General features: G+C 41.0%; 1 long non-coding RNA gene across 2 annotated transcripts in view; it reads left to right on the forward strand.

Annotated features, from left to right (window-relative positions):
• LOC100512907 overlaps positions 1–14,513 on the forward strand; it is a 408,455-nt gene that overhangs the window by 276,423 nt on the left and 117,519 nt on the right. The window lies entirely within an intron of this gene.

Consider the following 14,513-nt stretch of genomic DNA (forward strand, 5'->3'; position numbering starts at 1 on the left):
TCTGCCTAATGCATGATTGAATTGTTCTATTTCTTCCCTCTCATGACACAGTCATATATATTTGAAGGCAGCTATTGATCTCTATTGTTCCTATCCAGAGTTGCCTTTTCTCTAGTTTAACACCTATAATTCCTTCAGGTATTCTTTAGATGACATGATTCCTAGCCTCCTATCATCCTGGGAACTGTTCTCCAGTTATCTCCTGTCACCCTTACAGTCTTCTCAAAATGTTAAATGCTATTGCCTACGTGGGTTGAGACCAGGAGAGAGAGGGGTGCCCGTGATCCTTTTTATTCTCGGTATAGAATGTAGCTTGGCTGGACTAGCAAATTGACTCTCTCATCCAACTCACTGAGCTGAATACTTTAGAGCAACCATGTAACAAAATGGTACCCATCTGGACACCCTGGAACTCCATAGATGAGAAAATAATTTGCTCTTATGGTTTTGTTCTAAATAATTCTAATAAAACACTATTAAGCAATTAACCATTATGTTCAATGCTCTATTTCAGACATTTTACATGTATTAACTCATTTAGAACAATTCTGAAAGGTAGGGCGTTAGAAATTTTGGAGATGAGAAAACAGACTCAGACAGCTTGAGTAAAATGCTTAATAAGTGCCACGCTGGAATTTGAATTTAGATCATCTGATTGCAGAGCTGCAGGTTTTCCCCATTATACCAAAATGTAACTTTAAAGGATATTTTCCATTTGACTTTAAATTTTTTTACTGATTTAATATGATGATGCCTGTGCTGAGTGACCTTTAACTTGGGCCATGTCAGGGCGAATTGCTTTAATGAAGCTGTTTTATAGTAATAAGTTGAGTGATTGCATTTGACTGCTTTATAAATTTTAGATTAAAGAAATTTACCAGTGAGAAAAGAGCTGCCTTTATCAATTGCTGGTCCTAAGTGGAGATTTTGCTTTATTTATTACAAATCAATTAATGGTTCTTTCCTCTAACACCCCCATCAATCAATGCATAGAAGTTTCCATTGATAAGGATACCTCACTAAAAGAAATCAATTCTCCTTTGTCATTTTGACAGGAATTAGCTCTAAAGGTGGATTAGTCCAGAATGCAATAGGGAAATACCTGCAGGCTAAGGCCAAAACCTAATTTTGTGAAATCAAAATTGTCTTAAGAATATTTCCCGATCAATGATAACCAAAGGCTTTGCCCCTTGTTCCCATAGTAAGGATTAATTTGCCTCTCTAACATAGGAGTTGAAAACTATTTCTGTTTCTTCGTTTCACCACTCTAGTTCCATTGCCAGATGCTGTAGAAAGGCTCGAGATAGTGTCTGCTCTGTTTCCCAAGGCTTGGTTTGGAATTTAAACCATTTTAATAGGGAACTGCATAAGAAAATCTAGTGTAATGCCTGAAAAATGTACAGTTGCAGATCTTCATGAGACTGTTGGCTGGCTCTGATACAAGGTTTCTGTAAGAGTGGTCCAAAAGAATCTTTGGAAAGGAGAATTTTCATTAACACAGGCTCACCAGAGGAATGTTGGAAGCAGTGTGAGCACAAACCAGCAGCCCTAGGCGTACAATTTTACTGATAGCATATTGCGATGCAGCAACCCCAGAAGCTGCATCTGTAGAGTCCTATTTTAAAAGGTGATTGCAAACATGTGACTAGTTACCAGGATTATGGCTAAAATTAAGGCATGCTCTTTCCACAATACTTTTGGAAATTCATTTGTAAAGAAGTTTAAAAATTAGACATTAAAAATCCTCTCTACTTAACTGTATGATATAAAGTATTCAGGAAACATTTATGTTTCTAGTTCATGTTTATCCCCAGGCTGAAAAATTTTAAACCACTTTCAGCCCCCTCCTTCGAGGATACTGCCTCGATTTTTGATTTTACAACTTACATTATGTAGGTCAAGTCCTTGACTAGAAACTCATCTAAATAAGATTTGCTTCCAGATCTCAGTGTTTAAATAGCTTTGAGGAAACTGTACTTAACAAAATGGTTTTCCCTAAAGAAAGACAATGGCATTGAGTATTTGTTTTTTCATTAATTTTTTCCCAATATTTTAAAGTTACCATCCTTTTTAGAAGCATAAGGGTAGTTTTGTGTGCTGGTTTCTTCTATAATGTATTTGGAAGCCTTTGAAGAAAAGGTTTACATTTTTTTTTTTCCTTTTGTTTTTTGCTTTCCTGAAGCATATGGAGTTCCTGGGCTAAGGATCAGATCCAAGCTGCATTTGCAACCTACTATGCATCTGCAGCAATGCCAGATCCTTAACCTACTGTGCTGGACAGGGATTGAACCTATGTGCAGTGCTGCAGGGAAGCTACAATCCCATTACACCATAATGGGAACTCCGGTTTACATTTTTATTGTATATAAATTTTATATATAAAGCTTGATGTTGGACATCTTACCAAATATTTCTTAAATCTCAAATTCCAGTCCAACTCAATTTTTCCTGGGTAAGTTTTAAGATTTCTTGGTCCATCTATCCCCTAGTACTGGACTGCTACAGGTAGGCTATGCATGTGATTATTAGCTGATTTCGAAATTACATGGTCTGTTTTAAACATGTTATAATGCTAAAACGTGGTTATACTATTTTCAGCCTCTTTTAGTCAGTACTTTGGGAAAAAGAGCACTTACGTCACTTAAAATAAATATCTTGTCCATTTTTCACAAGTAGCAACAAAAATTTCAGTTACTTAAATAATATTTGCTTTTAGTTGCTTGTACTTAAGCAGTCTTATAAATGATACTTTGAATCAACTTAGCCACAGTGAATGTAGCTATATTAAATTATGCTAATTTTTTAAAAATTCCAAATGTGAGACCATATGCTGAGACATCAAATAAGTCTCTGTAATTTAAAAGGAATTGAAATCAAAGTATGTTTCCTGAAAACAGCAAAATCAGAGGTTAATAACAGCCATTTAGAAAATTCCCCCACATTTGGAAATCAAACAACACATTTCTCAACCCATAGGTCAAAGAATAACTTGAAATGATAATAAAACATATCCAGTATATCAAAATGTGTGGGGGATGCAGCTAAAGGACCCCTTAGAGGGAAATTTATAGCTTTAAGACTTTTAAGATGTCAAATGCAGTTGGTTAAAACTATAAAGAATTGCAGAATGAAAATTAGTAGCATGGGAAGAGGGTTGTCATTCAGCAAGAACCCACAGAAGGGCTGCAGATGTTCAATTCCTTTAACCTCTGGGGAATATGGGTGTCTGATATGGCTTGAATTCATATGTTGAACCTTAGTACCTCAGAATGTGATGTTATTTAGAGATAAGGTCTTTAAAAGGGTGATTAAGTTAAAAGGAGGCTCAAGATTAGGCTCTAATCTCTGAACTCTTAAAAGAGGAAATTTGGATTACGGGGCCTCGAAAGCCCACAGGGACAGCCCTGTCAAAGAGGCAGCAAAAGGAGTTCCCATCGTGGCGCAGTGGTTAACGAATCCAACCAGGAACCATGAGGTTGCAGGTTCGATCCCTCCCTTGCTCAGTGGGTTAAGGATCCAGCGTTGCTGTGAGCTGTGGTGTAGGTCACCGATGCAGCTCACTCGGATCTCGCGTTGCCGTGACTCTGGCATAGGCCGGTGGCCACAGCTCCAATTAGACCCCTAGCCTGGGAACCACCACATGCCACGGGTGTGGCCCTAGAAAAGGCAAAAAGACAAAAAAAAAAAAAAAAAAAAAAAAAAAGAGGCAGCAAGAATGCTGCTGTTGACAAGTCAAGGAAAGCAGCCTCTATAGAAATGAACCTTGCTGACACCTTGATCTTGGGCTCTTGCACCTTCGGTGCTGTGTGAGAATCAGTTTCTCTTATGGCACTCAACCTGTGGTACTTTGTTATGGCAGCCCTTGCCGACTAATGCAGTGTCCCTATTAAAAAAAATCTTGATTCTTACACACGTCTTAAATATTTTTGAATCCTGTATTTGGTGTCAATTAGAGTGAATAAATGATTACTATCTTATGGAACTACATGTTACCCTTCCGTGGCAGAGCATGGGCATAACTGCGTGTCAGTATTTCAAATGTGACAGCCCTGGAGTTCTCCTGTCACAGCGGCTCGAGTCCCTGCCGTGACGCGGGTTCAATCCCTGGGCTGGGAACGTCTGCATGCTGTGGGTGTGGCCAAAAAAGGAGGAAAATGAAAGAAAAAACATAAAATAGGATAGCACAGTTGGTGGTAATTTGACCTACCTCAGCCTTGTGAGGCTAAAGAAAAGCTTGGCCATGCCCTTGCTAACACAGGCCTGGCACAAAACACCTGAGGTGTTATTCCTAGTACTGACATTTATTGTGATGATTTCATTGCAGTTTAGTTTTCTTCAAAGATGACTCTCGCATAGTAGACCTTTGGAAAAGGTACCGAGTTCCATTGTTGAGCATGTGGCTGCTTCTCACTTGCCTGAGGTTAAAACGTTTTACAGGGAGGTTGTGCGTGCCCTTCAGGGGACAGGTGGCTCTGCCTCCAGAGTAAGCACTTTGTCCTCTGCCTTTTTGGGACCCATCAGCGGTGGCCACAAACAATGAGACCAAGTTCTTGTTCCGGGGCTGCTCCTGCCTCAAGAGCCACGTCTGTGCTTTTCCCAGACGAGATCGGAGACGAAAGAGGAGGGAGGGCTGGCCCTTCTGAGTACCTCGGACCTAAGTGGGTGGCACCCAGGCTGGTGTGTGCACACTCACGTGTGTGTAGTCCACATCAGGCATGCAGCACCTGGCCGTGGCTGTGGGAATGAGAGTCAGAGTGCTGTTGATGGAGGGCTCGGCAGACGAGGACGTGAAGCGTGCTGTTGGCAGAGAGCAGCAGGAATTAAGTAGTTCTCCCAAACTCTGCCCCTGAAGAAATCTATCTCCTCCTCCCTCCCTTCCTCTTTTCTCTCTCCCCATCCTGTCTGGGATTCTAGAGCATAGATGTTACTGTCTCGTCCAGGAATGTATTTTCACGTGATGGTTATCCGTGGAAAGTGAGACACTCCACAAGAGGGGCTGCCTCACTGCTTTCCCACGTGGTAGCTGCCGCACGGGGGGCAGGGGTGGTGCAGGACTGTCTGGGGTGGGGAGTATCTATCAGCTGGGCCCCAGAGTCCTCTTTCCAGAGCACATATTCTCAGGGCCTTTGCTTCTCCACCAAAGCACTTTAGCTTTGTGTTTCCATTTTCCTAACAACAATCAACTGATAGAAAACGTGTTCTGAACCATCCGAATTGCCGTTGTTATCACAGGGCATCCCCTGACATTTCAGCACCTGTGTTTAGGTTTGTCCTGCCTCCACGTCATGGTATTCGTTGCTGTCTAATAACTGATGTATAAATGATGAGTTTCTAGCAGGTTTAGGCTGGATGACATCCTTTTTGGATAGAGATTAATAGAAAAAGGAGTGGGAGAGTTGAACTACTCTGCTGCCCACAGTAACACCAGCACCCTTAGCACAGGAGCCTTGGCTGTGACATCCGTGCCAGAGTCGGGCTGCAAGTGACAAATGGTTGCAAAACCTCATCCATCATATTCAATGAGTATGGTTAAATGGTGTGTTTATAGCTCTTCTTGAATTTCTCATACACGTGCATTTTGGCTTTATATTTGTTGAGGAGTTACACGCTGAAGGATTATCTTCCTAGTCGTGCTAGTAGACATGTTGTGAAACTCTAATAAAATAATTTAGGGGGACACTGGGGAGTTGGAGGAAACTTGTGTCGATGCCTCAGGTTTCAAAGTGCTGGCCGATGTGCGGTGGAAGAACAAGGGCAGGGCGAGTCCTGTAAGGAAGGCCCCTGGGGGGACCGTGGGGTGGTTGGGATTGGGGTGATTGGATGCCTGGGGCTGAAGATTCAGTGGGTTATTTTGTAGGGCTCCTGGTTGAATACAGGGACCCTAGAAAGAGATTTGAGACGGTCCTCCTAAAACTAAAACCTTGACTGACTTTGCAATTTGACCTACAGCTGGCCCTCTGGGTGAGTTACTAAATAATGGAAGAGCTATCTCAGAAAAAATCTGACATCTCTCTTTTTCTGATTATTTAAAAAAAACAAAAACAAATGCATTTAGAAAGCAATTCATTATGAAAATTGAGGTCGGTGACCTCTGTAAAGAAAGGTGAAGTGGTGTCAGTCCCTTTGCATTTAGCTACTGGAGGGTCCACAGGCCGAATGTGGGGTCTTAGGCCTGCACGGGAGAGCAGGTGGGGGCAGGCACAGGCAGGCGGGCAGAGGGGCAAGCAGATGGCCAGAGAGAGCCGACCCCCATCCCCCATGTACATGGTGGAGCCTCCTGGCTGAATTCCTGTGTTTAAACTGCTGTTGAAATAAAAACACTGGATTTTTATGTCCTTTTTAGTTCTTCATTAACTAATTCCACTTCTGGGTGAATTCGAAGATGAACCAGCTTTCCATCAAATTCCTAGAAAGGGACCTGTCGCCCCAGGTTCTCCTGTGGTTGACCCACATTTTCAGGAGAGGAGCCTGAGCTAAATGACCTTACAGTTTTTTATTTTAATAACGCTCCATCTAAATAGAAATCCTAAGGTTTTGTTTTTTTTTTTTAAACATAGGTTGGAAAGTTACCATATGGCTGATTTTCTCTCTGAATATTACTGCAATGGAAATAACAATGACAGCACAAGGGAAAGCATGGAGGTTTTATGATTTCTGGGCTTTTTAGCCTGTTAATGTCCTAGGTAAACATGTATTCTGCAAAACTTAGGAGTTTTAATAATAGTAAAAATGTGCTAATCAGACCAAAATAAAATTGCAGAATCTTATTTTCTTTTCTTTTCTTTTTTTTTTGTCGTTGTTGTTGTTGTTGTTGCTATTTCTTGGGCCGCTCCCGCGGCATATGGAGGTTCCCAGGCTAGGGGTCGAATCGGAACTGTAGCCACTGGTCTACGCCAGAGCCACAGCAACGCGGGATCCGAGCCACGTCTGCGACCTACACCACAGTTCACGGCAACGCCAGATCGTTAACCCACTGAGCGAGGGCAGGGACCAAACCCGCAACCTCATGGTTCCTAGTTGGATTCGTTAACCACTGCGCCACGACGGGAACTCCAGAATCTTATTTTCTTAAAGAAATGATCAAATTACCACCAGATTACATTAAAGGAGATTGGAAATTGTTTTTCTACCTATGTCTATAAATATTTACATTTCATCATGTAGAGAGCAACATATGTCTTGTATGATGCATGTGCAGGCGTACCTCATTTTTTTGTGCTTCTGCATTGTTACACTTGGCATTTTTTTCCTAATTGGAAGTTCGTAGCCACCCTGCACTGTCACGTCATGGTTAGGATTTTTTTTTTTTTTTTTCTTCCGTTTTAGGGCCACTAGGGGTTGAATCAGAGCTACAGCTGCTGGCTTATGCCACAGCCACAGCAATGCAGGATCCAAGCCTCGGCTGTGACCTACACCACAGCTCACCGCAATGCTGGATCCTCAACCCCACTGAGCAAGGCCAGGGATCGAACCTGCAACCTCACGGTTCCTAGTCGGATTCGCTTCCACTGTGCCACAACAGGAACTCCCCGATCGTTACGATTGTTTTAGCACTCAAGTGGGTTTTTAATTAAGATATGTACATGTTTTAGACATAATGATACTGCACACACAGTAAACTACAATGTCATGTAAACGTAACACTCATATGCCCTGGGAAACCAAAAAATGGGTGGATTCACTTTATTGTGTTACTCGCTATACCGTGGCTGCACTGTCTCTGAGGCCTGCATGTTAGGATGAGACATTTAGGATGAGCTGTGTCCAAAACTGTTTTCATGTCCTGTGTTTGTCATGTTTCTCCCTGTGGTGGGGAGAACTGCTTTGAGTTGAAATCAAGTTTTCCCATCTTCAGAGGAGGAGGACAAGCATGTTCTCCCAGAGTATGGACTTTGCAAAGGGATTTGAAGCTGAGTTTAGCTGGCAGCTTACACTCCATCACTTCCGCTTTATGTCAGCATCAAATACGGAGAAGCAATCCTTCTCAAAGGAAAGAGCAGGGTGGGAAGGAAAAAGAGAGAAATGAGATTTGACTTAACAGAAAGTGAGTCTCAGTGCTAAAAATACATTTGTGAAATTAACTACAAGAAAATTGTCACCTAATGAAAAGCTATCTTAGAAGATACGTAAGAAGTATGAGATATAAAGAAAACAGACAAAACACAATGTTGAGTGTGAGGTATAGGAAAAGATTGAAGAAATGGAGACAAGGAAGAAAACAAATAACTGGAATATTACCAAGAATGTTTGAGTTTGAAATCTTTCCTCAGATGACACCCATGAAGACTTTGTTACACTAGTTTATTATCATTTTGTAAACACTTATTTGATAATGAAGGAATTTCTGAATATGCTCTTTTTAGAGATTTTTAGCAATATGGTAAAAGTATGTGCTCTCTCTTCTTTTTTTCCCCATAAAGCAGCCATTAATGTGTTAAATAAAATGAAGACACAAAGCCTAGGTTTTTTTTCTTTTGTGACTTTCTCCTCTGATCAAGGAAAGAGTCTTTCATGTTGAAAGTGATTCTACAGATTGCTGAAACTATGCAGGCAAAAGCATGGTTACATAATATGCAAATGGGTGACACTGTAACATAACATAGACTTCCATAGACACATATGCCAGTATCAGAATGATAATTTAGCTTGCTTAATGGATTTCCCAGTGAAGATTATTGTTTGCTTAAAGTTGTAATTTTACCAGCCCTCTAGGAGGTAGATAGGGCTTAGAGACTGTAGATAATTATAACTCCCACAGCAAGCCTTTTCTGTTCCTCTTGAAATAATCCACGCAGCAGCACAGAATAGCAGTAAAAGGAGCAGAGTGGAGGTTTGTATGTTTGCTAATCTTATAATTGCTGAGCCAGCCTTCATGATAAGTCTTTTACGGAGATCACAGGAATGTAATAGTGTTAGCATGTATTTTGTGTTTTCTTTGTACTAAGCATGCAGTAAGAGTATGATAAGTATTATCACATTGAAATGTCACAATATTCCAATGAAGTAGATACTATTTTACATTTATTTGTCAGATGAGAAAACTGAGTGAAGCTCAGAGAAGCAATATGCTGTTAGATACAATGGAGCCAGGGTTTGAACTCGACTACCCCAGGGCTTTTAACCAGTCCTATTGACTGCTTCCCTTGGATGCTTCCTAATCTAAGGCACAGAGCATAGATTGATAATTTTGATTCTGGAATTACGCGATGAACCACTTTTGTAGTGTTAGAGCCATTCTATATCTAATGGTATATTTTTCTTTTCACTCGGTTAAGAAAATGTAATACTTGACTCTTAGGCTGGCCATTTTCCTGTCTGAGCCATTTTTCAGATGTCATGCTGGGGAATATGTATTGCACGGTTAATCTTTGAACAACACTGGTTTGTACTGTATGGGTTCACTTATTAAGCAGATTTTTGTTTTTTCAATAGTAAATACTGTAGTACTACATGATAGAGGTAGGTCAAATCCCTGAATGTGGAGCTGTGGATATGGAGAAACGGTGGATACAGAGGCAGTATCTACCTATAGATGTGTAGGGCTGACCGTATGTTGATTTTTGACTGGGCAGGGGGCTTGATGCCCCTACTTCCCTACTGGCAGGAGTTTTCTAATTTATCAGCGTTTATGGATAGAATTCCTGCTCTGTTGGAAAAATACGATGTATTAGATATTGTAGTAAAAGCTAAGAGTTGAGAGCCTCTTCTCAGCCAGTTGTTGGATATAGTTGGGGAACCAGATACATATATGCAGCAAATATGGTCTCATAAAGCAGGTAGAAGGTGAGTCCTGACAAAGTGTCATTTTATTTGTGGTGGCCTACTCCGGGGAAAGGAAAGCTGACATTACATGGAAGAGACGTTTAAGAGGTGGGATTTGATCTCAAGTGTCAAGGGATGAAATTGAATACAATGATTGAAGGAATGGTCTGAACAAAACAAGGAAGCACAGGTCTATGGAGGACGGGGGTCGGGGGAGGAGATGAACTTGCTAGGGGCGGAATCTGGGATGGGAGAGCTGCCTTGGTCCTCAGAGTTGTCAGTGTATGCTGTTGATTATGATTACAGGTGATTTGGGGTCAGATTCTCAAGTCTTGAGCGCTAAGCTCAGGAGTTGTGAGCAATCTTTCCCAAATGGCATTTTATGTGGCCCCGATAGCCCAAGAAATGCTTTGTGAAGATGCTTTCTGTGATCGAGTGCATGTAGGCGACATCTCACCAAGATTCTCTGGGCTCCTCAGAGTAGTGAATTCACCAATGTGTACCAAGCATCCCCAAGAAGGAGGACTCACGGCCCGCCACATGCTTCCCATTTGGAGCCCAGACTCTGTTTCCCAGAACGCCCATGAACGGCTACCCTGGATGCTAGTTTTCTGTTTTATGCTGTTTAACAAAAGCTGGCTCAGACTGTTCTGTGTAAGATGAATCATTAAGAAACATCTCTGGGAGTTCCTGTTGTGGCGCAGTGGTTAACGAATCCGACTAGGAACCATGAGGTTGCGGGTTCGGTCCCTGCGCTTGCTCAGTGGGTTAACGATCCGGCGTTGCTGTGAGCTGTGGTGTAGGTTGCAGACGTGGCTCGGATCCTGCGTTGCTGTGGCTCTGGCGTAGGCCGGAGACTACAGCTCCGATTGGACCCCTAGCCTGGGAACCTCCATATGCTGCGGGAGCGGCCCAAGAAATAGCAAAAAAAAAAAAAAAGATAAAAAAAAAAAGAAACATCTCTGAGGAGTGCAATAATAAAATATGATTTAAAGTTTCCTACTGCTTAAGACTGCAGTAAGTTTTTTATTCTCAGGGACATACATCTAAGCTGCTAAGATTTAAAAAGTACAGAGAAGTGCTAAAAGTTTGTGGAATCCCCAAGTTTTTTATAGAAACTAATTACAAGGTATTTTAAATTTCTTATTTTATTTGGCCACACCCACAGCATGTGGAAAATCCCGGGCCAGGGATTGAACCCATGCCACAGCAGTGACCTAAGCCACTGCAGTGAGAATGCCAGATCCTTAACCTGCTGTGCCACCAGGGAACTCCTTAAAATTGTAGTGACTATAAAGTTTTTTAACAATTTAAATGCTGAGCCTCTGGCCTCTGCTGTTGTCGTTACTGACACTGAGGTTAAAAGTCTTTTCCTTTGTTGATCTTATTTATCCACTGGATTAGCATTACCTTGGGCATTGATGGCTGTTCGAGGTGTGTGGTCAGGGAGAGAGAAACAGGACGACCCACATCTCCTGTAACATTGTCCACACCACCCACCACTGTGGTGTTGAAGGAGGGATTCACTAGGATCTAGTGTGATGGATAAGGACCATCCTTAGGGGGGGTTGGGGGCCACATGCCCTCTCCCTGGCAGCTGTTGATAGAGCTTTTAATGCCATTTCTAGCACCCGGCTTCTAAAACTCTATTCTGATGCTTTGGCCTAGCAGATCCATATGATGTATCTAATACCCGCATTCTGTGTTGTCAGCTCTGGATTATCACAGGATCATGGCAAGTTGAATCCAGAAATTATTTTCTCCTCTACCCATGTTTGAAATAGAATCCCAGAGAAGGTTGCATTTCATCAAGGAATCCTGGGTTGCTTTCTTCTCTGCCTTTCATCAGGATCATTTCCTACACTTTGAAATAAGGTAGCAAAAAAACTATCTTGGAGAAAAATATCTAAATAAGAACATTCGATCCGGAGAAATGTGAGAATCAAAATACACTTATCATGATTGTTAGTTGTAAAGGCCTTCAATTAAAATCTATTCTTCAGAAACACAGGTTGAAACATCAATTTTTAATGAACGTTGTCATGCTTACCAAGGATCATATGCCAGATGCTTGTGTAATTCTTTTAAACTCAGATTTAGACTGCAATCAGTGAAAATGCGGAGAAAATTAGAGTAAAGTGCATAATAAATCCTGACATCATCTTAAAGAAATAACTGCATTTAGTCCAAATTCTACTTTTAAAAGTAGATAAATGTGAGTCTTGTGGGAGAATCCCTTTTTTCAGGAGTGAAAGCTTCCAACTTGACTTTTAGTATGGCTAATTTTATTTATTTTTTTGCCACCCCAAATGGTCAAAAGTTTCTCTACATCCAACTGGGATCTTTTTTGTTTAAAGTATCCTCATAAAGTGTGGATATGTACGTTGCTGTTTGCTTTTGGTTTGTTTGTATTGGTACTCTGGGATATTTTTGAAATAATCAGAAAACACTTATGTCATAGACAGTGTTTACTGTCGTTAAACAATAGTTTACTCTTAACAAAATAGGAGATGGGATATTTGCTCATTTATTTGGGAAACAGAATAGAGAGCATGGATATTTAGTGTGAGACCCTGGAATTCTGCTTAGATTCAAATTCTGCCTCTCCTACCTTTGAAAGATGTAACTTCATTCAACTTAGACTCTCTGTGCCTTGCTTTCTCCTTATGTAAGACAGGGTTGGTATTCTTAGTACCTAGTGCCTTCAGTTTTTGTGGATATTTAAGAGCTGAGAGTAGTACCAGGTACATAATAAATCTTATGTCCATGTTGCACCTTAATTACTAAGTAAATTAGTAAAATATATTTCACTAATATTTGCTAATATTGTTTTTGGAGTTTTGCTTTGAAAAAGTGATTTTCCCCTTGTTTTTAGTGGGTTTCTGCAGGTGGGAGCGAGAAATGAGACAGGACGGCAGTGTACATATTTTGTTGGTAGTATGATCACGGGAGTATCTTTAACTGGACGATAGGACTTGATGGTGAAGTGTTTTTATGTGTATGCAGAAGCCATATCTTTAACCTGTAATTAATGACAAGCTCTAGAACCCTCTGTGTACTGCAGCTGTGGAAATCACTTCTAGCTTTGCGTTCTATACTAGAAGCTTGGAGATAATCCATGAGACTATTTGGTACACCTTCCTAGTTTATAAAACCTTTTGTGGCTCATAGAATTGGCTATACACAATGTTCGGGGTCCTAAGAAACTATAAACATCTTTGTCAGTGGTTGTTAATGTGTTGTCAACAGCAAGTGGGAATAGGAGCTAAAAATACCAGACCCTATATTCCTGCTGGTGATGCCGTTGGTGTTGCTGCTTCCGGTCACAGTGTTAAGTGACTAAAATCAATGCATTAACTGTAATTTATTTACACAGTTACATTCCACAGAACTCGATTTAATATCATGGAATTTTGAATTCATCATGGAGTTGAGAGCTGAATGTTTTGGGATGACTTTTGGTTGTTAGATGTTTGTCTTTGAAATATTTTGAAAAATATGGTCTCTGTGTAAGTCCAGCCTCATCTCTGAAGTATTTCCAAGTTCTCTGAGAATTTCCCCTGACAGTTTGCCACTAAAATCAGATGCTATGATGTGTGGTTGAGAAATTCCCAAACCTTTTCATCCCATAGCCCTTGAATTCTTTCTCTACGTGGTTTCTCTGAGCTATATTTATTATTTCAATTTCCGGTCAGAGGTGTAATGCCAGACAATTTTTAACTTTTCCCTATTCCTTATTCTCTTGAGCCACACAGTCACTGGGACCTTTTAATTCTTCATTAGGTCTCTTCTTTCCCACCACCGTCCCTCTTTCGGCTTTTCCCCCGCTTCCTCTCTGGTCTGGAACTCGCAGCTTCATGATCCCTGTGACGTAACAGCTTCCTGACTGTACAATAGATGACTAGAGTTTCCTGTGGATTACTAGAACAGCCTCCTAACTAGTCTCTAAGACACAGGTGTTGATTCCTCCTGCCTGTGCAGCCTGCTGATTAAAGCCTGTACTTTATGCTTCCCGATGTAAAACTTAGTGTAAGTTAAACTCAGACTCATCAAGTCAACTAGTCTTCATTTGCCCTTAACACCTATTCTGCAGCAAGGTTTTGTTTGTTTGTTTGTTTGTTTTTAAGTTTAGTAGTGTCATAACTTAACACATCCGGCTTATCCTTAATGTGTTTTGACCCAGCCCTTGGGAATCCCCTTCACTCATATTGCCACTCACATCTCTTTCATCCCTTCTTGCTGAGCTTCTCATTCTCCTTATATATACCCCCTGCCCTTAAAGACATACCACCTGTGTTTTTTCTTGTATTTCTTGCCTTGATGACCACTTAACTGATACCTGTCCACTCTTCATGTTTCCACTTTATGGTGTCCGTTGCTATATTTCTGTATTTCATCTTTTGCGTGTAATTGGTTTTTAGCCTCCCAGGGGCAGATAGTATTACTGATGTTTATACGTCCCCTCAGTAGGATTGACATAAGAGACACGAAATAAAAAAAATACGGAGTGACTACATGGTTGAAACTTGATGAAGTCAACATATGCACAGCTGTGCCAGGGATCAGATGAGATATTTATGAAACAGATGAGAGATATATATATATATGTACCAGGCAGATACAAGGTGCTGTGCTTGTTGGGTACATTTTGGGTTTTTCCTGTTAGTATCTTCTCTTTGGGAAGATGTGTGCCTCAGTGGAAACTCATTTGACTCGTATCCTTGAGGATGCAGGTTTGATCCCTGGCCTTG

Source organism: Sus scrofa, chromosome 7 (assembly GCF_000003025.6).
Source record: "Sus scrofa isolate TJ Tabasco breed Duroc chromosome 7, Sscrofa11.1, whole genome shotgun sequence".
Classification (NCBI taxonomy): domain Eukaryota; kingdom Metazoa; phylum Chordata; class Mammalia; order Artiodactyla; family Suidae; genus Sus; species Sus scrofa.